This window comes from Symphalangus syndactylus, chromosome 2 (genome assembly GCF_028878055.3).
Source record: "Symphalangus syndactylus isolate Jambi chromosome 2, NHGRI_mSymSyn1-v2.1_pri, whole genome shotgun sequence".
Lineage (NCBI taxonomy): Eukaryota > Metazoa > Chordata > Mammalia > Primates > Hylobatidae > Symphalangus > Symphalangus syndactylus.
Window position 1 is genome coordinate 105,177,506 of NC_072424.2, and position 27,909 is coordinate 105,205,414.

The 27,909-nt window shown below is 39.9% G+C and overlaps 1 protein-coding gene across 1 annotated transcript in view; it reads left to right on the forward strand.

Moving 5' to 3' along the window:
- The window catches only part of C2H6orf58 (chromosome 2 C6orf58 homolog), a 259,668-nt gene that overhangs the window by 51,626 nt on the left and 180,133 nt on the right, over positions 1–27,909 (forward strand). The gene's annotated exons all lie outside the window — the stretch shown is intronic.

Consider the following 27,909-nt stretch of genomic DNA (forward strand, 5'->3'; position numbering starts at 1 on the left):
AGGAAGTTTACAATCATGGTGGAAGGCAAAGGAGGAAGCTGGCATGTTACTTGGTGAGAGAGGTAGCAAGAGGGCAGGGGGAGGTCCAATACTCTTTTAAATAACCAGATCTCTTGTGAACTAACTGAACAAGAACTTACTTATCACCAAGGAGATGGAGCTAAGCCATTCATGAGGAATCCACCCCCATGATCCAGTTACCAGGCCCTGTCTCTATCATTGGGGATTATGTTTCAACATGAGATTTGGAGGGGAAAAACGGCCAAACTCTATCAAGTGTTTTCAAAGTCAATACACAGGAGGCCTCAAACTTTCAGAAGCCATTTCCAGAATCCCTTTGCCTCACCAGTATATATTTGGTTTTAGAGTCTTGAGAGCTGAATAAGGGCCAAGTTTGAACTGGAAAGCAACTGTACATACCTTCTACTTTTTCAGTACAACAGCAGTACATAAATTGATGGTTTTTTACAGTGACCAGTCTCAAGGGAACAGATACATCATGCTGAAAGCATCTCTAGCTCTGTAATCAGTACATGGAAACCCCTGCATGACCCTTCTGTATTTCTTAGCCAGTAAATTTCACCAGTCAGTGATTTCAAGGAGGGTCAAGCTTGCCTTTGTTATCCCTATGGAGAGAAGAATGGTTTACAGACTCGTTCTTTCCACTCCAAACTACAGAGCAATATCAACAACAATAGAACTATAGCAGACTTCTCAACAATGAAAGCTAGAAAATGGTGGAATAATATCTTCAAATTATTGAGAGAAAATAACTCTCATCTTAGAATCACATGCTCAGCAAAACCTTTTAAGGATGAGAGAAAAAATATTTACGAATAAAAAACAGTTTACTTCCAATAGTGCAGCATAAAGCAGCATTTAAAGACATCCTTTAGAAGAAGTAAAATGATCTCAAATAGTCTGAGATAGGAAAAGATTGCTGAACAAATAAAACAGTAGATTTTATTATGTTATGTAAAAATTATGGAAATCAATGTCACCTTTTCAAAAGGCAAAGAAAAGAAGAAAGTAGACAGAAAGTTACCGTCCAGTAACCTTTGAAGAGAGGCACTAAATAAAATCTACTTTAGTGTGTCTCTCTTCAAAAAAAATTATATGAAAATGTTCAGAAACACTTGATTCCAGGAAAGGAAAGCCTCAATTTCACGGGTAGGGAATAGGCATTTTAAAGGAGCTTCAACAAGCTTAGTTAGATTGGAACATGGGTTGTAGAGTATAGCAGAAATGGGTCCAGAGAGACATGAAGGGGACTTATGAGCTGTGCTGAGCAGTGTGGATTTCATGTTTTTTTCTATCTATCTATCATCTATCTATCTATCTATCTATCTATCTATCTATCTATCTATCTATATCTATCTATCAATCATTTATTTTGGAGACAGAGTCTCACTCTCACTCAGGCTGGAGTGCAGTGGCGCAACCTAGGCTAACTGCAACTTCCACCTCCTGGGTTCAAGAGATTCTCCTGCCTCAGCCTCCAGAGCAGCTGGGACTACAGGCGCCCACCACCACGCCCGGCTAATTCTTTGTATTTTAGTAGACACAGGGTTTCACCGTGTTGCCGAGGCTGGTCTCGAACTGAGCTCAGGCAATCTGCCTGCCTTGGCCTCCCAAAGTGCTAGGATTAAAGGCATGAACCACTTCACCTCTCCTGATTTCGTGTTTCTTATGTGCCATCACTGTTTCTAATGTTCCCTTCTATGATTATGCTTACACTAAATTCTGATCATTTACCTATGACCCTTCCTATTATAGTCTGACGCCCTCACTCGGGGTATCTAATTTCCCTTTGTATTATCAGATACTGAGCAGTTTCTGGAACATAATAGTTGCTAAAAGCATACTCATTAAATGACCATATTGTTAACGTCATGCCCCTTTATCCCCTCAGGTAGATTTATGTACTTTCATGTTTGTGCTCTCATATAGCTTGTACATACCTCTAATGTTACATGTACTTGTTGAGAAGTTTGTCTCTTTTAGACTATTAACCCTTAGAGATTAGGGTTAACCTTTTTTTTTTTTTCCAATTCCTGTTACACAACACTTCATAGATATTAGTTTAGCAAATGAACATAAGTATGCATGCACTAGTAAATGAAACCAAACTCCAGAACAGGCTGAGGTATGTGATAGGCAGTGTCGAAGGGGAGAATCAGTGGTGTGCTGCAGTTTCCTGATGCCAGCTCATGAGAGCCAGTTAATAACTTCTCAGGAGTTTTGTGAGCTGGTTGACATCACATTGGCAACTGTAAATTGGCCATGATAGAAACAATATATACAAAAATGTATTGCTGCAATATATGTTGCTATTATACAACCAGGTTTTTGTTTTTATTTTTTATTTTTGCTTTTCCTTCCCAGAAAGCCAGTTGTAAAACATTTACAAGCACCCTGTGATCAGAACCCTTTCCTTAGGTCAGATGTTTACACATGTTATATCTTAGAAGGAAGAAAAAATTTGTGAACAGTCAAGGCTGGATTCAGCTGCTCCACAGCTGTTTTAATATTCACCAGATAACAACCAGATCATTCACCAGACAACAACCTTCCTCTTCTTACAACCAAGTTCAGGATGTGAGGTTACAGATTTTAATGCCTTGCAAACTGCATTAGCTACACTGGATACCTACAAACAGATGCCTGATTTTCCACTAACTGAGAGGTTCAGATGAGAGCGTTCTCCCCTCTTTCTCACACAGTAAAAATACCCAAAAAGAATTGCTTGTTGGGTCAGCTGTTTGTAGTTTCTTGCAAGTTATTTAATTTATTATATTTTTGTTAGTCTGCACTTCATTTTCTTCATTTTTTATGTTTGAAAGTCAGTATCTGAGTAAAGTCATAATCTTATGCGCATAATATGGGTTCAGAATTAATTGTCCTTCAAAACAAAGGGATTAACTGAGCCTCAAGATTCAGTAGAAGAAAATTATAAGGCAATATAAATGGAAGCCCTAAAATAAATAAAAAGAAAAGAGTATTAGTAGTTATACTGTAGCATTACAAAGTGAGCTTAGCCAATTTTGCCAAACATAGCATGGTGTATATGACAAGGTGTCTACTTCATTGTTTCATTCAACAATATTGGTACACCTACTAAGTTCAAGGCCTGGGTGTGTAGGATTCATGGAGATTACTGTCTAGTGGGGATCTGACAGGGAAACAGATGCTCTGATGCAATGGTACATAATCACTGGTTCAAACTTGCACCAAGAAACAGAGAAGACTAATCCTGCCATGCAACCTCCAAGGAAGGTACCTTTCTTTAACTTCAAGTCATCTCAATTGTAAGAGCATTCATTAAATTCTTTTGGTTTGGGGCAGTGGAAGGCAATTCTGACTAGTCTAGATAAAACCCAAGAATTTGTTGGAAGACTATGGACACATCTCACAAAGTCAGAAGAAGAAATCAGAATTTAAGAAGGAACAAAAAAAAAAAAAAAAAAAAGGAACAAGGCAGAACCAGAAACCCAAGAGCAAGACGCTGAGCATTTTTGTCTGGATTCTCCTTGTCACTTAAGGAACTCAGTTCAGCTAACTCCGAGGCTCCCTATCCCCTCTTCTGACTGACCAGTTTGGCTCTGGAATTCATCATTGGATCAAATGACTATGGTGATATCAATAAGGACTTTTCCTACAGACATGGCTCTTAGGTACCCTTACTTCCCAGTGTTGGGATTGGCTCCCAGGAAACGGGTACTTGTGAGTCTGGTGACAAAGATTCCTTGCTTGGCCAAACTTTAATCAGGCTCCTGAAGCTTCTTCTAGGCCCATCTATGCACTTTCTTATAAAACCCACTTTTAGCAAAGGACACTAAGTCAGTTGAGGAAGTATCCCCCATTTTTTTTATCTGATCACTCTTGTTACCTAATTAGGTTTCTCATCTTTCACCATCTTCCAGACTTTGTCTGATCATCCTGGTCTGTTTTCAGCAAGAATCCTCTTAGATTCATTTAGTCAGAATACATGTTACCCCTGATGTTTCCTCTCAGTAATTTTCTATCCACTGACCTCCACCCTGTTCCCTGGTCATAAGTTCCCCCCTGCCCATGCTATATTCAGAGTAGAACTCAATTTCTCTCCCCCACTGCAAAATCACATTCCAGTGGTCCTTGTACCTATTTTGATGGTTCCAAATGAAGCCTTCCGCACCATGTTTTAACAAGTAGCATTGATAATTTGTTCTTTCACACTGGTGATCACCTCGGAAAGTGCCAAAAGTACTGAAGTTATTAAAGTGTATGTAGCAAAAAGCTGATAACATAAGATAAGCAGATAAGAGGGGTGGAAGCAGCCAGGATAAAAGTAGAGGGCTCCATGGCCAGCACTCTCTCTCCTGACTCACCCAGAAGACTCTAGTAATTAGCCACAGTCAAGGGGTTGTCACTCAGGCTTTACTTTCTGAAGCCACTTTTCTGCAGCAGGGAGCGGCACAAGCTTACAAAGTCTATTCCATGCCTTTTCTTCAATAGTAGTTGAATTTTTTAGACTAACTCTACTCATTCTGTCAAGTCTTTTGTATGCAATAGTATGCTTCACACCAAAAAACCCCACAAAAAAAAAAAAACTTGAAAAGAAGAAAGTAATAAAGACATCAATCTTTTGGAAATTAATAGTATTAAACCCAACAGACCCTGGGTTGTGAACTCAGAATCTGTTATAAAGCTCTTAGCACCATGCTGTCACTCTGGCTAGTGTGGTGGGTCAGCTAGTGACCACTCACCTAATGCCCAATCCCCTTCTGCATTGTGCTAAGGGTCAGAAACATTCTCCAGATAACCTGCTGTAGTGTAAAGCTTTATCTCTCCTTCCTTTCTAACTCCTTGCCTCCTAATATTACCTACATTCTTTCAATGGAAATTGGATTCCGTTCTTATTTCTCCATTGAAACCTGTTCTTGCTAAGTTTCCTTTGGGACTTCTTCTTCCATTGCTTGCCACTAAAAACAGTGTTCCCAAGGCTCCATTTTCAGCCTCTTATTTTTAAATCAATTTCTTTATTTTGTTTTTTTGCAGTGCAATTTAAAAAATTTATTTATTGATAAAAATTATCATGTACAAGATGATGTTTTGAGATTTTTATACATTGTGGAATGGCTAAATCAAGCTAATTAACATATGCATTAACTCATATGTATATTTTGTGATAAGAGCACATAAAATCTACTGCCTTAGCAATTTTCAAGAATACAATATCTTGGCCTGGCTCAGTGGCTCACGCCTGTAATACCAGAACTTTGGGAGGCTAAGGTGGGTGGATCACAAGGTCAGGAGATCGAAACTATCCTGGCTAACACGGTAAAACCTTGTCTCTATTAAAAAATACAAAAAATTAGCTGGGCATGGTGGTGGGCACCTGTAGTCCCAGCTACTCGGGAGGCTGAGGCAGCAGAATGGCGTGAACCCAGGAGGCGGAGCTTGCAGTGAGCTGAGATCGCGCCACTGCACTCCAGCCTGGGCAACAAAGCAAGACTCCATCTAAAAAACAAAAAAGAATACAATATCTTGTTATTAATATAGTCAGCATGTTGTACAATAGATCTCTTGAACTTATTCCTCCTAATTGAAATTTGGTATCCTTTGACCAACATCTCTCCACCCCTGCACACCCTGCCTCTTGTAACCACCATTCCACTCCGCTTTTGCAAGTTCAACATTTTTAGATCCAATATATAAGTGAGATCATGCAGTGCTTATCTTTCTGTGCCTGGCTTATTTCACTTAGCATAATGTCTTCCAGTTTTATCCAGTTTATAGTTTATTTGTATTTATGCTGGCTTGTTACAACGCCTTGTCGTTTAGGCACATGTTAGCTATGATTTGACCAGAGAAGTGTGAAATAATCATGTCTCCGTGTATTTTATATTGCATGTGCATATTTTGGGATTCATATAATTTTCTTTTTTATGCTCATTAAATGGATGTAAATATATTTTAAAAATGTAATGAGTCTAGTTAGAGCTCCTCCCTATTGTTTAGGAGGGAATCAGAAAATTTGGGGGTTTAATTATTGTGACATTAGAGAGGGAGCTCTTGCTTCCTGAATTTACTTGAGTTTCCATACAAGCTGGGCCTGTCTTGCCCTCCAACTTGCAGGAAGAAAAGTGGTAACAGTAGATGGAGTTAATATAATATTCTCTCTGTCTACTGCTATCACCACATACTGCCCAAATGGTCACGCTGATCTTTTCTTGTAGAGCCGGTTACATCAGTTTGGGCAAAAACAATATACCCTTCATAGTCTATCTTCTCCAGATCAAAGCTGGATTGAAGGCAAACTTGTATAAAAAACACATTGTAAGAAAAGCTGCATAAATAACTTTTTAAAGAGATTCTAACTTACTAAGATAATTAAGTAATTTTTTAAAAAGCTGGCTTTGCAGAACTCTTGGCCAGAAAACCAGACTAACAACCGTTTTTCGAGGAATGCCTCTGAGAATTTTCCCAGTAAAGAGAATCTAGCTCACCTTCATTTTCCTTATTGTACAGCTACACATCAATACTGTGGAAATGTGAGAACCAATAGCTTCAGTTCTATTTGTGAACTGGTACAGGGTAGGTTCTTGACAGAATGGTGACCCAATATTCTCTAGGCTCAACTGCTTGCACCTTGCTCTAAACCAGCTTGGGTAAAGCCTAGAAACAGTTACTATTCTACTTCATGTAGAAATAAATGAGGCAGAAAGAAGATTTAACAAAATCTAAGGCTATTACTAAGAAGAAGGAAGGAGGAGTAGATGGAAAACTAAGATTTACTGATGCTTTGTGTGGGCTCTGTGTGCTATGAGCTATATATGTAATCACTTTAAATTTTCAAAAAGATATTTTTCCATTGTAAGTATTTTCCTATTTTAAAGATGATAAATAAATTCATAGAAGTGAAGTCGTTATTCCTATTGCACAGAACTTGTAAGTAACAAAATTAGGATCAAAGCTAGAGAAGTCTGATTTTGAAAATCATGCTCTTTCCACCATGTGCATTTCTTATAAGATTTCTGTCTTTGTTTTGGTTTTAGTTTTTTTCAAAAACTAAAAAACTCACCATTAATCTTCAGGGTTTATAAGTTACCAATTCACCAATATATTCCCATATGAGGCAAATGAAAATTAATAAAGCAACATTTATGAGTTGCATTCTGAAGTCATTGGTGGCATGCATTATTAAAAAGGGGAGGAAAGCTTGAACATATCATTTTTTAAAGGATGTTAAAGAAAGAGTGAAGTTAATAAAATATATATATGGGAGAACCTATTCCTAACTTATGTAATATTTCCATTATTTAAAAATCTGTACTAACAAAACTTCCTCTAGAGTTTCATTTAACATATCAGATTTTTATATCCTATTCTCCTCCAGAACTAGTACAATAAATGAACTCAAAATACTGTTTGTGAAATGAGGACAGAGACAAGCCAGAAATTGTCTTTGAATGAGAACACACAGTTTATAGGGCCAAGAAATCTCTGGACACTTTACTGTGACTGAATAAGGAACAGAGGCATGAACTATAGTGTGGGGTAGAGAGTGTAACAAATTTTTGCAATGTTGCAGCTATTTCCATGACTAAGAATATAATGTCTCAGAACCCCTCACATACAGAATAATTGGGAGGACAAGCGTGTGCTACATTGGAGCGACTGCATGCTAGCAGGTGGGATGGAAACTTCACAGCAATAGAGTAAGGGCAACACAACTTAATCCACAGACAACCCATTCACCTTCCTGCCTCCCAAAGCTTATAATTTCCCATTAGTGGTTACCCTCTGACAAAGCCTGAGGCTACATCTGTGTCATGTCAAGAGTTGTCTCTGTGGATGTGTAACATTCCGTCAAATATATAGCTGTCTTGCCTACATAATATCAAGCCACTAGGTATTTTTCCATTCATTTATCACATAAAGTTTTTGTTTCTCATTCGAATGCTTGACATCATTTAAATATAGTTCAGCACTTATTCAGAAATTTTAAAAACCTCCCTACAGTTCAGATTACTAGCATGGTATCACGGCCTTGCTATAAATAACGAGTGTATCAGTTACCTTGCTGCCTCCCTCACACAAGGCGGAAGACAAACTCCTACCCCTTCTCTCTGGAGGAGGCTCATGTTTTGGTATTTCCAGTTTATGGTTTATAAAAGACCTAATACACAATGTTATTCTATTTTTATATCTGCAAGAACTGAGACTAGGAGACTCAGGAGCTATTTAGGATATTTCAGCTCTGCCTGCCACTTTGACTCAAAGACATTTGAAGGGCCCAGTCTTCTGCAGTGAAGCCTGGCACATTGAGATGGCTGCCCACTTAAGTAAGCTAGGTGGCTCACTAGGACAATGTGGCTTCTCTCACACAGTCACTTTGACTTATTTTGTCATTGTCAACCTCAGAGACCTTTATTTATTATATAGACTAGTGATTTTAGTTGACAGATCATCTGTCATTTATCTTTATCATGATTAACATTAGAATCACAAAATTTTAGAGCTAGAAGGAAACTTCTAGGTCATCAGGGTTATTCTGCCTTATTTTAGATAGGAGGAAACAGAGGCCAGGCTAGGTGTTGGTAGAGATACAGGTTCTCCCAGTAACCAATTGAAATTTGTTTTTCCAAATCAGGCAGTATCAACCTCAGAGAGTCTAAACCTGGGTAAATGAAAGTTGCAGAGCTTTATACAGAACAAATCCAGGCAATTCTTAGGTACATGATTCAGAGTATAGGCAAAGAGTGCTAAAAGATAGAAAAAGATAGTCTGCACTACAACAATGTATAAAAACAAAGGATTATCGCAGGCCAAAAGCCAGCTGAGTTGCTGCACAAGGGGCGTGTCCTCTCTGGGAGAAAGATAGTTCCTGCAGGACCTGGCTGGCTGATTTCACCTGGTAAAGCAAGACTCTCAGGTCTTCTTTCTGCCATTGACCCGAGTTGTTCCTAAATGTAAGAACTCTTCTTTGGACCTAGTGTATTTCTGTAAAAAATAATATGTGTATGTATATAGATATTCTATAGATTTCAAATGGGTAAAAGTTCTTACCTCCTATCTCTTAAAAATTCTTACCCATCCTCCCATAAAGGTTAGTGGTTTAATTTCATTCTATTGCTATTCATCCATTTGTTTGCATTTTCTTCACTCTTTTTTTCATTTCACATTTCTTGAATATTTGCCTTATAAGATGCACATTTCATGTGCTGGATGAGATAGAAAGATGTGTAGAAGATGTGCTCCCTGTTCTGAAGGATTTCACAGTTTAGTGTGTCAGACATACATGCAAATAAATTCCAGTACCACAAGAATGACAGAGCCACTGATGGAGCATAGGACAGGATGCTACCTTCTTGGAGAAACTGAACATCAGAGATGAAACTTGAAGGATGAAAGAAGCTGGTCAGACATAAAGAATAAAGATTCTTCCTTGCAAGTAATTGCATGTATAAAGGCCATATTTGGATAATAATGAGTGGGTTAATATGGGCAGAATAAAGAGATGGGCCTAATAGCCTCATCATTAGAAGTTGTTTAACTAGTTTGAGTTTCTGGAAAAAGAAACTCTAAGACTTCTAGCTTAGGAAACAGTGTGAATAAATAGTGCATATAGTAGAAACATCTCTGAGCAAGCCCAAGGATATAGCATAGAGTTCAATTTGGGACATATGAGAATATAAAAACCATGAGGTCATCTGTAGAGGTCAATGATTGTTCTGCTTTTTCTGTAAACATTTTTACCATCATTGGTGGCCTTCCTTTGCATTCTTAACAATCAGATTATAAAATAATAGATAAATACAGTGACAGATACTAACTTGTTAAAAAGATAATGGCCTTATTTCATCCTGAAACTGGAAAGCTGGACAGTACTAAGTTTAACTGTTGTACTTAGTTTGTTAAACCAGCAGCCTTACTTGGAAACATGGTCTAGCTTTCCAGTGTTGTTCATTTTTAAAGTAATTGAAACAATTAAAGCACATAACTTTAAAATATTAGTTATTAAAATAATTGACATTAGAATAGATGCAGACAGATGGGGCCTGAACAAGGCTGAAAGAGACTAATGTTTAAAAAAATCAGATCATAAATAGTGGGAAATAAAGCCATTAATTAAAAAATAGTTTAATTACCTCAGAATATTTGTTTTTTTGCTAATTTGGTGCAATTGTCTATAAGTCCATAGATGTATTACATAATCTATTATAAACTATCATGTAGTTTTGAAATAGAATAATACCATATATTTCTTATACTTTTTTTTTCCTAATTTTTTTTTTTTTGAGACAGGGTCTATCTCTGTTGCCTAGGCTGGAGTGTAGAGGTGCAATCATGGCTCACTGCAGGCTCAATTTCCCAAGCACAGATGATCCTTCCACCTCAGCCTCCTGAGTAGTGGGACCACAGGTGCATGCCACCATGCCTGGCCAATTTTTGGCATTTCTTTTTTATAGAGACAGGGTTTCGCTATGTTGCCCAGGCTGGTCTTAAACTCCTGGATTCAGGTGAACCTCCCATCTGGACCTCTCAGAGTGCTAGAATTACAGGTGTGGACCACCGTGCCCAGCCTCTTTTTCTCAATATTTTTGTATTTTTAGTAGGGATGGGGTTTCACCATGTTGGCCAGGCTGTCTCGAACTCCTGACCTCAGGTGATCCACCCCCCTCGGCCTCCCAAAGTGCTAGTATTACAGGCTTGAGCCACTGCGCCCAGGCAAAATGTTATTTTTTAATCTGATATTTTCATGACATGATTTCTTTTGGCTTTCTCCTTCTCAAAATGAAATATTGTATATTTGTTGATAAAAAATATCTTTTTTTTTTTTGAGACCAAGTCTTGCTCTGTCACCCAGGCTGAAGTCAGTGATGCGATCTTGACTCACTGCAACTCTGCCTCCCAGATTCAAGCAAATCTCCTGCCTCAGCCTCCTAAGTAGCTGGGATTACAGGTGCATGCCACCATGCCTGGCTAATTTTTGTATTTTTAGTGGAGATGGGGTTTTGCCACGTTGGCCAGGCTGGTCTTGAGCTGACTGCAGGTGATCTGCCCGCCTTGGCCTTCCCAGGTGCTAGGATTACAGGCCTGAGCCACTGCGCCCAGCCAAAAATATCTTAGTTAAGTTGCATTAGAGTACAAAGATGGGTACGTTTGGAAAAATTCATAGAACATGATTCGAAGGCAAGCTACTACACGATAAAATGAAATTGCAGTCTGACTAACATTCTTAGCAGGATTCTCCAAGATCTGGTCTCAGCACACTCATAAACCCCCTTCATTAGCCCCTCTTCTTAATCAATTCCAGACACACTGATATGCCTTCACTTCTTACAGCTTATCAAGCTTCTCACTAACATAGACCCTGGGTTTTACAATTGTTTTCCACAGAAGACTCCTTTCCCGTCTCTTTGCTTAACTCCTACTTGTCCTCTACCTTTTAATTAAAGGACATTTTCTCAGGGAAGCCTTTCCTGGTGCCCTAAATTAGGTAAGGTTCTCTGTTAAATACTCTCAACATCCCATATTTTTCCTTCATAGCATTTAATTGACTATAATTAAATAATGATCTGTGTAATTGCCAGTTTAATATGTGTCTTCCCGAAGGATCTGTAGACAATTTTGAGGACAGTCAGCATTTGTTAAATAGATAAATGAGAAACATAAAGGTGTTGTACCTCTGGAGACCCTTTCTTGCTCTAATTATTGTTTACTGTAGGGACTGCTCATGTCCAGGAACAAATGACACTAGATATCCTCATGGTGAGATTTGGCAACAAAAGACTTCCCAGCAAAGAGTACAACCTCTTCAATCTCCCTTGTTAAGGGCAAGTTAGAGACTGGGAAAGAGATTGCTTTCTTGGTGTACCAGTGAAAATTCTCCTTTCACCTGTCCCTTCTCATGGGAAGACTAGCATGTCTCCTCCTCTGCCATCCTCTTTACTCTCAAGTCAGGCGCTTGCTGAGTTGTAGGATCTACTGTTTCATCCTGTGCTTCTGGAGTGTGAAGAAATATCTTTAGGATAAGTTGTCTAGGATACATGCAAGGGGCAATCAAAAATCAAAAACTAGAATAAAAGTGTTTAAAAAGCAACAGCAATGAATGAGATTTTTTGGTGAAAGAAGAGAGAGAACTGAAAGCTGTGGGCCACCTACATTTGAGGGGCCATCAGAGGAAAGTAAAAAGCACCCTAATGGGAGCTACCAAAGTTAGGGAAAGGAAATAGATTGCAGGGGATGGGGGCCAAGAAAAGGGAATCTTTCAAGACACAAAGTCAGTGCCTTCAGTGCTGCATAAGAAGTTGAAACTGATTTTATAACTTTCAAAATTACTACAAGCAAGGAGATTTTAATAGCCATGGGGTTATTATTTATTTATTTATTTATTTTTAAAATTAATTTATTATTTAGATCATATGAGAAATTTTAAATAAACTTAGAAAACAGTCCAGGCGCGGGGGCTCATGCCTGTAATCCCAGTACTTTGGGAGGCTGAGGCAGGCGGATCACCTGCAGTCAACAGTTCAAGACCAGCCTGGTCAACATAGTGAAATCCCATCTCTACTAAAAATACAAAAATTAGCTGGGTGTGGTGGCAGATACCTGTAATCCCAGCTACTCAGGAGGCTGAGGCAGGAGAATCTCTTGAACCCAGGAGGTAGAGGTTGCAGCAAGCCAAGATCGTGCCACTGCACTCCAGCCTGGGCATCCAAGTGAGACTCTTGTTTCATAAATAAATAAATATAAAAAAAAAACCTTAGAAAACAGAGGAAAGAAGAGGGAACATACCTCATCACATAAACGCACACACACCAATAGCAATATGGTATAATACCAATTTGGTATAATTATTTACATATTTTTATTTTTATTTATTTATTTTTTTGAGACGGAGTCTCACTCTGTCACCCAGGCTGGAGTGCTGTGGCGCGATCTCGGCTCACTGCAAGCTCTGCCTCCCAGGTTCACACCATTCTCCTGCCTCAGCCCTCCAAGTAGCTGGGACTAAAGGCGCCCACCACCACGCCTGGCTAATTTTTTGTATTTTTAGTAGAGACGGGGTTTCACTGTGTTAGCCAGGATGGTCTCGATCTCCTGACCTCGTGATCCGCCCGCCTCAGCCTCCCAAAGTACTGGGATTACAGGCGTGAGCCATCGCGCCCGGCCAATTATTTACATATTTTCAATACATGTTTTTATTTTTTGGGTAATGAAAATCAGTGACTATATAATGAGGTATAGTTTCTTCAAATTAAAAATAATCTTTTATAGTTATAAAGTTATATCTCAGTCAGGTAGAAAATTCAGATTCAAAATACTTTACTTTTGAATACAGATTCAAAATACTTTATGCAAAATGATGAAACCCTGACCTCCTTCTGGTGATGTCCAGATGGCCTAATTGCTTCATCTTATACTTCTTTTGTTAGAGGTGCTGGAACCAAAGCAAATCCATCTTGACCTACTGGGCTACATTCCCAGGAGGTTAAGGCATTCTTAGTCACAAGATAAGATAGGAGGTTGTTGGTAGAAGAGCTGAGGCAGCACTAGCTTGTCCGTCATAACGTAAAAGAGTCCTGGAACATGTCCTGGGTCCAGGGTCTAAACCCCATTGTGGCCTTTTGAACACCAAGCTCTGTGCCAAAGGGTGGAAGGCTGCCCTGCTGCCCCACAATCTAAGCCCAGGGCATAAAACCTCTCATGGCGTGGATGGAATCCAAGGCTCAGGGCATAAAACCCCTTGTGGCCACTGCAGTGTGCACAGACTTGTTCGTTCCTTGCTTCTTGCTCTCCCAGGCTCATAAACATGTTCTCCATTATCTCAGGTAGCAGAGCATATTACATATGCGTCAAAGAAAATACTAAACCATCGCAACTATGCTTGATGCACTGCTACCTTTCTACCCCCATGTCCTCACGTCCTCACCTGTTTACCCCCACATCCTCACATCCTCACCACCTGCTTCTTTGTTTGATCACCAATAAATAGTGTGGGCTTCTAGAGCTCCAGGCCTTTGCTGCCTCTATACTAGTGTTGGCCCCCTGGACCCACTTTACACATTCTTAACTTGTCTTGTCTCATTCCTTTGACTCCGCTGGACTTCGTAGCCTGCAAGGCCTGGTGTTGGGCCTGATCATCCCAATAGAGGTCAGCACAATATGCAGGTCACAAAGACCTTGCTGATAAAACAACATGTGGTAAAGAAGCTGACCACATCTAACCAATACCAAGATGGAGAGGAAGTGACTTCTGCTTATATTCACTGCTCATTATGTGCCAGTTATAACGCATTAGCATGCTAAAAGACACCCCCACCAGCACCATGACAGCTTACAAATGCCATGGCAACTTCAGGAAGTTACCCTATATGGTCTAAAAGGGGAGGAACCCTTAGTTCCAGGAATTGCCCATCCCTTTCCCGGAAAACTCATGAATAATCCACCCTTTTTTTAGCATATAATCAAGAAGTAACAATAGGTATAGGCAGCTGAAGAGCTCATGCCACTGCTCTGCCTATGGAACAGCCATTCATTTATTCCTTTACCTTCTTAAACAACTTGTTTTCACTTTACTCTACGAGCATGCCCTGAATTCTTTCTTTTGCGAGGTCCAAGAACCCTCTCTTGAGGTCTGGATTGGGACCTCTTTCCGGTAACACTTTCACAAATGGTTTGTCTATTATCAAGTAACTTTTTTTCCAAACATGATCTTGTAAGTGCTTATAGCATAGCTTTCCAAATTGCTCTGTTGGACTGGACAAAAACAAAACCAAAACCAAAATAAACATTCTCCATATCCAAAAGTTACTAGCTCATGCAAATATCTCTTTTAAACATGTTTAATTAGATAAATTATTTTTATATTATATGATTTAAAAAGGTGAGTTCAAAGGTTAAAAAAGTTTTGTTTTAATTTTTCACTGTGATCTAACTAGAAGAAAAAGGCCAATGAATATTTGTTGAATAAATAATAAAAAAAGGCAAATAACATATTTCTGCATCTTTGCCCTACAGAAAGAAGGGTAATGAACAGGCTAACTTTGACTGTTTTTTTGTTTGTTTTTTATTTTGTTTTCTTTTTTTGAGATGGAGTCTCACTCTGTCTCCCAGACTGGAGTGCAGTGGCACGATCTCGGCTCACTGCAACCTCTACCTCCTTGGTTCAAGCAATTCCCGTGCCTCAGTCTCCCGAGTAGCTGGGATTACAGGTGCATGCCACCATGCCTGGCTAATTTTTTTGTATTTTTAGTAGAGACAGTGTTTCACCATGTTGGCCAGACTAGTCTCGAACTCTTGACCTTAGGCAATCCACCCGCCTTGGCCTCCCAAAGTGCCGGGATTACAGGCATGAGCCACCGTGCCTGGCCTTTTTTTTTTTTAAGATGGAGTTTCGCTCTTGTTGCCCAGGCTGGAGTGCAATGGCACGATCTCAGCTCAATACAACCTCCACCTCCCAGGTTCAAGAGATTCTCCTGCCTCAGCCTCCTGAGTAGCTGGGATTACAGGTTCCCGCCACCATGCCCAGCTAATTTTGTATCTTCAGAAGAGACAGGGTTTCTCCACGTTGGTCAGGCTGGTCTCGAACTCCCAACCTCAGATGATCCGCCTGCCTCAGCCTCCCAAAGTGCTGGGATTACAGGCATGAGCCACTGTGCCCAGCCTAACTTTGACTGTTATAGACAATATAACACGAATTTAAAAATATAAAATATTTTAAAGAGGAAGACTGCCCTGCCTTTCTCTAAGTTCACATCAATTTGGGTCCTGATACCAATAATAATGTTTTTGTTACATTTAACCCTAATTGGGATGAGGTTCTAAAGGACTTCCAGATCTGATCCTTTTCCTCTCATTTTTATTTCTACCTGCCTAGAGCTCCAAATCAAATTTAATAGCTCAGAAAGGGGAGTGTTGCATGCCACCTGTTAGAAGACCAATTATATTGTTTATTTGTTTCTCCCCACTTGGTCAAACAATATTCTCTTATAAAGTTGATTTTCTTTTTTTTTTTTCCTGTATCTGTTATATCTTTGGCTGCTTGGCCTCATGGCTTATTAATAGTTCTTGCCTTTCACACCTCAGCTTTACATGTTTTTGGTCATCCTCTGTGAGGGTGTTTATGCATTCTACCATCAGCTTTCTGTCAAGTATCTCATTACCACTTTCTTAAGGACAGTGGAGGTCCTCTCACCTGTTTGTCTCTGTGGATGCGAACAACACTGTATCCTGGGTACAACCCTGGTGTTTAAACTCTTTATCAGGACATACCTCCCCCACAGAGTGTGTGTGTTATGGGGTAAAATGGAAGAGGAGGGAGACAAAAAAAGCAAGAGGGTTTCCTGCCTTCTTTTCTCCTGTTACCATTTTCCTTTCACCCACTCAGTGTTATGCTTGCTCTACTCCAGGCCATGCTGAGAAGCATCTGCTGACCCTGACTCTCCCTGCTTCCCAGCCTGTTCCTTGAGAAGGGAAGACCCTGTACAGATGCCTCAACACCATTCTTCAAACTCTCCTTCTAGCAGGAAGGAAATTTACTTTACCTGCCCCTGTGATCAACCCCCAACCCCTATCCTATGCCCAAATATCCTGAGTGTTCTAAATCCTTGGGTTATTTCCTCAGTCTAAATAATTCATATTAAAAAGACAAAGATTCAGAATTTTTAAGCCATATTTATCTGAATTTGTTACCTGTATTAGTTCATTCTTACATTGCTATAAATACCCGAGACTAGGTAATTTATAAAGAAAAGAGGTTTAATTGGCTCATGGTTCCGCAGGCTGTACAAGAAGCATAGCAGCTTCTGCTTGGCTTCTGTGGAGGCCTCAGAAAACTTACAATCATGGCAGAAGGTGAGTGGGGAAGCAGGCACATCTTACATGGCTGGAGCAGGAGGAAGAGAGAGAGCGGGGTGGTGCTACACACTTTTAAACAACCATCTCTCACAAGAACTCTATCGTGAGAACAGCACCAAGAGAATGGTGCTAAACCATTCAGGAAGGATCCACCTCAATGATCCAATCATGTCTCACCCGGCCCCACCTCCAATACTGGGGATAACAATTTGACATGAGATTTGGACAACGACACAGATTTAAACCATCTCACTTCCTCTACTTGAGTTGACCAGACAATAATTCATACCAGTGGTATGATTAAAGATGTAGGCTCTGTCTGATAGAATATGAACCATTTAAAATTCCTCTTCAATTTCTTTTTTTCTTTCTTTTTTTTTTTTTGAGATGGAGTCTCACTCTGTTGCCCAGGCTAGAGTGTAGTAGCGTAATCTTGGCTCACTGCACCTCCGCCTCCTGGGTTCAAGTGATTCTCTTGCCTCAGCCTCCCGAGTAGCTGGGATACAGGCGCCCGCCACCATGCCCAGCTAATTTTTGTATTTTTAGTAGAGACAGGGTTTCACCATCTTGGCCAGGCCGGTCTTGAACTCCCTGCCTCAGCCTCCCAAAGTGCTGGGATTACAGGCATGAGCCACTGCGTCCGGCCTCTTCTTCAGTTTCAAGATTGTTTCTGGGAGCTCTGATGTCCCTGATTTTATAATATACTCAAGGACTTCCATAAAACATGCAATATGGTTTTATGGGAAGTGATTTGAATGCTGCTGTCCATTACCTAATGTGACATTATTTTAGGAGCAAATTCTTTCCAGTATTCCAAGTTTCCAGAGGAAGATTTTTCTGGGTGTGATTTTCTGAGGTCTCTGAGATTGTACCTAGTTCAAGGTTCTGCATTCTCTTCCTGTTCACAGAGCCCATTTCAATTCAGAGTCCTCCCCACCTCTCAGCCTGCCCAGTCTAAAAATCTGCCTCATAGTGACTCTAAAGAGAAAGGGAGAAATCAGAAGACAGCATAGCCAATGGTGAACTTCAACTGAACCTAGGCCTATGCAGGTTCTTGAGCTACAGCCCTTGCCTCTGACATGTTCTAATGTCCAGTCAAAAAAAGGATGGAAAGAACAATGATTACAAGAAATGTTCTATTATGTCTCCTGACTCAGAAATAAAATGAGAGGGGGTAATAGCTAAAATTCGCTTTAGACTGATTAGTGAGTAGTTTTATCTAAAATGTGAAAGTAAATGAGGACTATATATATATATAATTTAAATAATATATTGTATTTAATGTAATGTATATAAAAAATTATATCAATATGTAAACAATACAGAAGTGATTAATGAGATATTTTACATTCTCATTTATTGGTAGTGAGTCTTCAAAAATTTGTGTGTATTTTACACTTATAGCACATCATTAGTGGTTTTGCTAAAGATATAAAAAATAAATGTTATAAAATGTATGATAGTTTATTTATTACATTTATCTTTATTGTGTTCCTCATCACATCACCTGTCTATCAACAAAACACCCTGATATGTGTAACAGTAATTGAATTCAATCAAATTTGGTATTTTGCATACTTTCAGTCATATAAAAACCATAGTGTTTATACATATTTTGCAATTTTGTTGCTATGATGGTGACATATAGAATACGGGTCTCCTTTTGTACTATTGCCCTAAGCCCCACAAATGTTAGGGGCAGGCCTGATTTCTTTCTTTCCACCCTACACCAGGTACAATTGGATAAGAGACTCCAGGAGCCCTCATCCTCTTTCCTGACAGCACTTATCACCATGCCTTCTTATTCCTGAATATTGTCTGACATAACCTATAATTATTTTCAACCTTTTCCCTTTTAATGAATAAATATTTAAACTAGTGTAGTTTCTTTTTTCAATCTATGGGTTGTTTCACTTATATCATCTATTTGATGTATAACAAATTCCACAAGGTAGGTAGTAGCACATAAGGAAAGAGGCTGAGAAAGTTCAAGTGATGTGACTCACACTTAACAGTTAGTATCTCGGCTGGGCGCAGTGGCTCACACCTGTAATCCCAGCACTTTGGGAGGCCAAGGTAGCTGGTAAATCACCTGAACTCAGGAGTTCGAGACCAGCCTGACCAACATGTCTCTACTAAAAATACAAAATCAGCCAGGCGTGATGGCGCATGCCTGTAGTCCCAGCTACTCAGGAGGCTGAGGCAGGAGAATCGCTTGAACCCGGGAGGCAGAGATTGCAGTGAGCCGAGATGGCGCCATTGCACTCCAACCTGGGCAACAAGAGCAAAACTCCATCTCAAGACAAACAAACAAACAAACCTCCCAAGCAATTAGTATCTCAGGGCTTCTCATTCTAACTTCTTGCTCTTTCAAATGTATTTGGTTTCCTCATTTTGGGTGTGATTTAGACCAGAGGAAATGAGAGCCAGGAAGCCTTTTAAGTGGAGCAAAAGCATGAGCAAAGACGTAGAAAATAGCAGTTCAGTTGGGCTGAAGCCCATGGTCTTTGTTAAGGAAAGATAAAAAATGTGGGAAAGAACAGGGCTGTGTTGATGAAGCCTTGGATGTCAAAGTTGGGATTTTGCATTTTATTCTGATGACTGAAGCAATATTTTTTAGAGAAAGTAATTGAAATAAAGAAGTTTTATTTTTTATTAATAAAAATGCTGTCAATGTACTCGAGAGGAAGCTGGTACTCATCTGAGTAGGAGAAGGAGGACAGATCAGTAGTTGAACTTGCACTTGAGATGAGAAGCATCTGCCACCTACACCTTCCTATTGTTCTACCTTCCTAATCCTGACCAGCTGTTTCCTTAGTGTGTACAACTTGTTGTATGGGTGGCAGGGTTACAGAGGATAGATGGGTCAGTTCCAACTTGTACCATTTTTCTGCCTCATGCCCAAATGAGGATGAATTAGTCACATTTTTGCACACTAAGGACAAGGCATTTATTTTTTCAACTGATATATAATATTTTTATAAACTTCTGGTTTAAGAGGCAGACAAAAATTATATGTTTAGATTTTTTAAAAAAATTATCAACATGGCAGAGTAATCACTTTAAAACCTGTGTGAGATCATGCCATGTCTTTGCTTAAAATCCTGAAATGGCTATTTTACTCAGGGTGCAAGCCTAAGTCCTTTAAACATCCTACAAGGCCCTACACAACTTGGTTCCTTATTACTTTTCAAGTTTCGCTTCTATTTCTGTCTCTCTTGCTCACCCTTTGCCACACTGGAGTCTTTACTGTGCCTCTGACACACTAGGCACATTGCTGCCTCAGGTTGTTTTAACTTGCTATTTCCTCTGTCTAAAACAAGTTTGTCTAACCCATGGTCCGTGGGCTGCATGTGGCCCAGGATGACTTTCAATGCAGCCCAACACAAATTCATAAACTTTCTTAAAACATTATGAGTTTTTTTTGGTGATTTTTATTTTTAGCTCATCAGCTATCATTAGTGTTCGTGTATTTTCTGTGGCCCAAGACAGTTCTTCCAGTGTGGCCCAGGGAAGCCAAAAGATTAGACACCCTTGGCCTAGGGCACTCTTCCACAGATACCAAAAGAGTTTACTTCCTCACCTCCTCCTGGTCTTTGGTCAAATATCCTCTTCTCAGTGAAGGAGTCCTCTCTAATCACTCTTTAAATGTAATCCTCACCCCAGCATACCCTATCTCTTTCTGTTTCATTTTCCAACATACCATCGGACATTCTATGTCTTTTATTTATGTATTGTTTTCAGTCCCTCTTCTGGTAGAAAATAAGCACCAAGGGAAGGTATTTGAGCAGTTTTGTTCATGGTCATGTCTCTCAAGACCTTAGAACAGTACCTGACACATACAGGTGCTTGATAAATAGTTGTCAAAATAAATGAAGCCTTTTACTTCCTGATGGTTGGGCATAACATCTTTTTGAACATCTTAGTTTATTAAAGAAGTTACTAATCTTCTTATTGATTTCAATGAATCTAGAGAAATTTCTTCATCCTCCTGATTATTTTGGATTTCTGAATTAGATGTTTTATTTTTATTTTTTTTTCCTGGGGTTGGCAATGTCACCAGGGTTTTAATTAGTGTGACTAAAGATGAGCTGTTTCTTCTAGATCAGAGACTGGGGCATGTCAAAGCCTGGGTGTAGTGAATTTTTATAATTTTATGTTGCCTTGGCATCCATTTTGAGTATAAGTTTAACTTCTTCATACTAGAATCAGGGGTTAGTCACCCTTGAAACAGTTTGCAGTTCTATACCATGCCCAAATGGCTCAAGCAAATGGCCAAAGCTAAGAACTTCTGGATGTCTCCCCCGCTAGCAGATTGTACTCCCTGCTTTCTCACTGCTTCCTTTAAACAGACCGTATAGGCATTTGCCCGTGAACTTAGTAACCTACAGCCTAGTCCGTTGTCTATACTGCTAGTTGCCACACACACTCCTTCTCAATGCCTAACTCTTCATGTTCTCCTCTCACGCCAGGGGATGGAAGATTGCCCTCCAGATTCATTGCACCTTCCTTGCCCAGATTCTGTAGGTAAAAATCTTTGAACTTCCTATTTTGGTGGTGTTTTGAATTTGCTCCTTCCATTCTCAAGAACCAAACTGCAGGCTGGGTTTTCCCTGGGATGTCAGGACTAACACGGTTGACTTCTCAGCCCCAGAATGATGGTTAGATAGGCATACACTAAACACAGGTCAGATAAGAGCCACAAGAGTGTCTTCCAGTATAAATAAGTTTTCCATGTGAGGAACCCCTTGTCATGGGTCAAACAACTAGACGTTATGCTCTTTGCTAGGTGAAAGACCCATGTCCAACTCCCCCTCATTTATCTTAGCAGGGCTGCCAGTAGGGCAGGGTTGCTAACCACTCTGCTACTGGAATCCTAGTTTATCTGTGGGCTCCCAAGACAATGGGACCTTGTGAAATCTCTATCTGCTGGCTGGGATATGGATACCATCTGTGATCAGATATATTATTACTCAATCTCTCTAGTCTGTCATTTTCACTCTGATTATATCTTACCTGTGTGTATTTAATTTGTGCTGTTACGATATTGTTTTATGCTCACCAACCTCCTAACTTTGGAAAGGATTCAAAGCATATATATTTTCTGTCTTTAGCCAGTTTTAATACTTGAAGGCAAAGGACCAGTTTTCTATGATGTTCAAAATGATAGTTTGCACAGAGGCTCAATAAATGTAGGTTGACTTGGTGCAGTGATTACCGTCTTTTAATGCCACAGAAATTACAGTCATAACACATGGGTATCAATCATTCCAAGCTATATAAGATCCATACAAGAAAAAATAAATTTTTTATGTCCTGAAAAATATCAAGAAATATGGAATCAGAAAATAGAAGGAAAGGAATAATAAAAAGAGTCATTTTATATTATACTGCTTCAATGTTTATATCTAATTATTTAAGCATTGAAAACATTTTCAGAATACAGATTATCCTAATGTGTCTTGCTTTCATATATCTTATAAAAGTAATTCGTATAATATTCATCAAAACCATTTTAGTATCTCTTCAAATCCATATATTCTCCTTACACTTCAGTGCCAGAGAATTTTAGAAGTAGGACCAAGGTCTGTTGAAGAAAGTACTAGTGATGTGGCCTTTATTATGTTGTCTCAGCAAATTTGAAGATAACGATTTCAGCTCTGATCTAGAAAGATAAAGAGGCAATGTTTTCTAACACAAGATCTCACCTATTGGTAAGTCTTAAAGCCCCACCCTAACAGAGTATGAACCAGTTGTTACTGCTATCTCATTCATTTCCCCTCTGCCATGCTTCTTCCCAGTTTTTTGGTTATCTCAAGGCCTTTGGGAAACAAGACTGTTCTTCAGAAAATGTTCAAGGTCCTTGAATACAGAGACTATTTACTAGAGATGATAATGACCCAAGTTTCTTATATTAAAAACAACAACAACAACAACAATTCTTTGAATTTCTGGGCACTGCTACAAAGAAAGAGTTGACATAAGTGTATATCTTTGTTTTAAAATATACTCTAAGTTCTAGGGTACATGTGCACAACATGCAGGTTTGATACATAGGTATACATATGCCATGTTGGTTTGCTGCACCCATCAACTCATCATTTACATTACGTATTTCTCCTAATGCTATCCCTCCCCCAACCCCCACCCCGTGACAGGCCCTAGTGTGTGATGTTCCCCGCCTTGTGTCCAAGTGATCTCATTGTTCAGTTCCCACCTATGAGTGAGAACATGTGGTGTTTGGTTTTCTGTCCTTGTGATAGTTTGCTGAGAATGATGGTTTCCAGCTTCATCCATGTCCCTGCAAAGGACATGAACTCATCCTTTTTTGTGGCTGCATAATATTCCATGGTGTATATGTGCCACATTTTCTTAATCCAGTCTATCATTGATGGACATTGGGTTGGTTCCAAGTCTTCGCTATTGTGAATAGTGACACAATAAACATACATGTGCATGTGTCTTTATAGTAGCATGATTTATAATCCTTTGGGTATATACCCAGTAATGGGATGGCTGGGTCAAATGGTATTTCTAGTTCAAGATCCTTGAGGAGTCTCCACACTGCCTTCCACAATGGTTGAACTAATTTACACTCCCACCAACAATGTAAAAGCATTCCTATTTCTCCACATCCTCTCCAGCATCTGCTGTTTCCTGACTTTTTAATGATTGCCATTCTAACTGGCATGAGATGGTATCTCATTGTTTTGATTTGCATTTCTCTGATGACCAGTGATGATGAGCATTTTTTCATGTGTCTGTTGGCTGCATAAATGTCTTCTTTAGAGAAGTGTCTGTTCATATTCTTGGTTGACTTTTTGATGGGGTTGTTTAAGTTCTTTGTAGATTCTTGTCATTAGCCCCTTGTCAGATGGGTAGATTGCAAAAATTTTCTCCCATTCTGAAGGTTGCCTGTTCATGCTGATGGTAGTTTCTTTTGCCTTGCAGAAGCTCTTTAGTTTAATTAGACCCCATTTGTCTATTTTGGCTCTTGTTGCCATTGCTTTTGGTGTTTTACTTGTGAAGTCCTTGCCCATACTTATGTCCTGAATGGTATTGCCTAGGTTTTCTTCTAGGGTTTTTATGGTTTTAGGTCTAACATTTAAGTCTTTAATCCATCTTGAATTAATTTTTGTATAAAGTATGAGGAAGGGATCCAGTTTCAGCTTTCTACATATGGCGAGCCAGTTTTCCCAGCACCGTATATTAAATAGGGAACCCTTTCCCCATTTATTATTTTTGTCAGGTTTGTCAAAGATCAGATGGTTGCAGATGTGTGGTGTTATTTCTGAGGCCTCTTTTCTGTTCCATTGGTCTATATATCTGTTTTGGTACCAGTACCATGCTGTTTTGGTTACTGTAGCCTTGTAGTGTAGTTTGAAGTCAGGTAGCATGATGCCTCCAGCTTTGTTCTTTTTGCTTATGATTGTCTTCTCAGTGAGGGCTCTTTTTGGTTCCATATGAACTTTAAGGTAGTTTTTTCCAATTCTGTGAAGAAAGTCATTGGTAGCTTGATGGGAATGTCATTGAATCTATAAATTACTTTGGGCAGTATGGCCGTTTTCCCGATATTGAGTCTTCCTATTCATGAGCATGGAATATTCTTCCATTTGTTTGTGTCCTATTTTACTTTGTTGAGCAGTGGTTTGTAGTTCTCCTTGAAGAGTTCCTTCACATCCCTTTTAAGTAGGATTCCTAGGTATTTTATTCTCTTTGTGGCAATTGTGAATGGGGATTCACTCATGATTTTAGATCTTTCCTGCTTTCTCTTGTGGGCATTTAGTGCTATAAATTTCCCCCTACGTACTGCTTTAACTGTGTCCCGGAGATTCTGGTACATTTTATCTTTGTTCTCATTGGTTTCAACGAACCTCTTTATTTCTGCCTTCATTTAGTTATGTACCCAGTAGTCATTCAGGAACAAGTTGTTTAGTTTCCATGTAGTTGTGTGGTTTTGAGTGAGTTTCTTAGTTCTGAGTTCTAATTTCATTGCACTGTGGTCTGAAAGACAGTTTGTTGTGGTTTCTGTTCTTTTACATTTGCTGAGGAGTGCTTTACTTCCAATTATGTGGTCAGTTTTAGAATAAGTGCAATGCGGTGCTGATAAGATTGTATATTCTGTTGATTTCTGGTGGAGAGTTCTGTAGATGTCTATTAGGTCTGCTTGTTGCAGAGCTGAGTTCAGGTCCTGGATATCCTTGTTAACCTTCTGTCTTGTTTATCTGTCTAATATTGACAGTGGGGTGTTAAAGTCTCTTCTTCTTCTTCTTATTATTATTATTATTATTTCTTTGAGATGGAGTCTCACTCTGTGGCCCAGGCTGGAGTGCAGTGGTGTAATCTTGGCTCACTGCAAGCTCTGCCTCCCGGGTTTATGCCATTCTCCTGCCTCAGCCTCCTGAGTAGCTGGGACTACAGGCGCCCGCCACCACGCACGGCTAATTTTTTGTATTTTTAGTAGAGATGGGGTTTCACCATGTTAGCCAGGATGGTCTTGATCTCTTGACCTCATGATCCGCCCACCTGGGCCTCCCAAAGTGCTGGGATTACAGGCGTGAGCCACTGTGCCTGGCCAAAGTCTCCCATTCTTATTGTTTGGGAGTCTAAGTCTCTTTGTAGGTCACTAAGGACTTGCTTTATGAAGCTGGGTGCTCCTGTATTGGGTGCATATATATTTAGGATAGTTAGCTCTTCTTGTTGCATTGATGCCTTTACAATTATGTGATGGCCTTTTTTGTCTCTTCTGATCTTTGTTGGTTTAAAGTCTGTTTTATCAGAGACTAAGATTGCAACCTCTGCTTTTTTTTGCTTTCCATTTGCTTGGTAGATCTTCTTCCATCTCTTTATTTTGAGCCTATGTGCATCTCTGCACGTGAGATGGGTCTTTTGAATACAGCACACTGATGGATCTTGCCTCTTTATCCAATTTGCCAGTTTGTGTCTTTTAACTGGGACACTTAGCTCATTTACATTTAAGGTTAATATTGTTATGTGCGAATTTGCTCCTGTCATTATGATGTTAGCTGGTGACTTTGCCCATCAATTAATGCAGTTTCTTCATAGTATTAATGTTGTTTACAATATGGCCTGTTTTTGCAATGGCTGGTACCAGTTGTTTCTTTCCATGTTTAGTGCTTCCTTCAGGAGCTCTTGTGAGGTAGGCCTGGTGGTGACAAAATCTCTCAGCATTTGCTTGTCTGTAAAGGATTTTATTTCTCCTTCACTTATGAAGCTTTGTTTGGCTGGATATGAAATTCTGGGTTGAAATTTCTTTTCTTTTAGAATATTGAGGTCGGACGTGGTGGCTCACACCTGTAATCCCAGCACTTTGGGAGGCTAACGTGGATGGATCATGAGTTCAGGAGATCGAGACTGTCCTGGCTAACACAGCGAAACCCTGTCTCTACTAAAAATACAAAAAAATAAAATAAAAAAAATCACCAGGCATGGTGGCAGGTGCCTGTAGTTCCAGCTACTCGGGAGGCTGAGGAAGGAGAATGGTGTGAACCCTGGAGGCAGAGCTTTCAGTGAGCCAAGATCATGCCACTGCACTCCAGCCTGGGTGATAGAGCAAGACTCCATCTCAAAAAAAAAAAAAAAATAATGTTGAATATTGGCCACTTCTGTCTTCTGGTTTGTAGGATTTCTGCCGAGAGATCCGCTGTTAGTCTGATGGGCTTCCCTTTGTGGGTAACTCGACCTTTCTCTCTGGCTGCCCTTAACACTATCCTTCATTTCAACCTTGGTGAATCTGGCAATTATGTGTCTTGGGGTTGTTCTTCTTGAGGAGTATCTTTGTGGTGTTCTCTGTATTTCCTGAATTTGAATGTTGGCCTCCCTTGCTAAGTTGGGGAAGTTCTCCTGGATAATATCCTGAAGAGTGTTTTCCACCTTGGTTCCATTCTCCGCATCACTCGCAGTTACAGTAATCAAATGTAGATTTGGTCTTTTCACATAGTCCCATATTTCTTGGAGGCTTTGTTTGCTTCTTTTTACTCTTTTTTCTCTAACCTTGTCTTCTGGCTGTATTTTATTAATTCGATCTTCAATCACTGATAGCCTTTCTTCCACTTAATCGAATCAGCTACCGAAGCTTATGCATGTGTCACGAAGTTCTCGTGCCATGGTTTTCAGCTCCATCAGGTCATTTATTGTCTTCTCTACACTGTTTATTCTAGTTAGCCATTCGTTTAATCTTTTTTCAAGGTTTTTAGCTTCCTTGTGATAGGTTTGAACATCCTTCTTTAGCTGGGGGAAGTTTGTTATTACCGACCTTCTGAAGCCTACTTCTGTCACCTCATCAAAGTCATTCTCTGTCCAGCTTTGTTCTGTTGCTGGCGAGGAGCTGCAATCCTTTGGAGAAGAGGCACTCTGAGTTTTAGAATTTTCAGCTTTTGTGCTCTGGTTTCTCCCCATCTTTGTGGTATTATCTACCTTTGGTCTTTGATGTTGGTATGTTGGTGACCTACAGATGGGTTTTTTGTGTAGATGACCTTTTTGTTGATGTTGATGCTATTCCTTTCTGTTTGTTAGTTTTCCTTCTTTTTTTTTTTTTTAAACGGAGTCTCGCTCTGTCACCCAGGCTGGAGTACCCTGGCGCGATCTCGGCTCACTGCAAGCTCCGCCTCCCAGGTTCACGCCATTCTCCTGCCTCAGCCTCCCTAGTAGCTGGGATTACAAGCACCTGCCACCACACCTGACTAATGTTTTGTATTTTTAGTAGAGACAGGGTTTCACTGTGTTAGCCAGGATGGTCTTGATCTCCTGACCTCGTGATCTGCCTGCCTTGGCCTCCAAAAGTGCTGGGATTATAGGCATGAGCCACCATGCCAGGCCCGAGCCACTCTGCCTGGCCAGTTTTCCTTCTAACAGTCAGATCCCTCAGCTGCAGTTCTGTTGGAGTTTGCTGGAGTTCCACTCCAGACGCTGTTTGCCTGGATATCACCAGCGGAGGCTGCAGAACAGCAAATATTGCTGCCTGCTCCTTCCTCTGGAAGCTTCGTCCAAGATGGGCAGCCACCTAAATGAGGTGTCTGTTGGCCCTTACTGGGAGGTGTC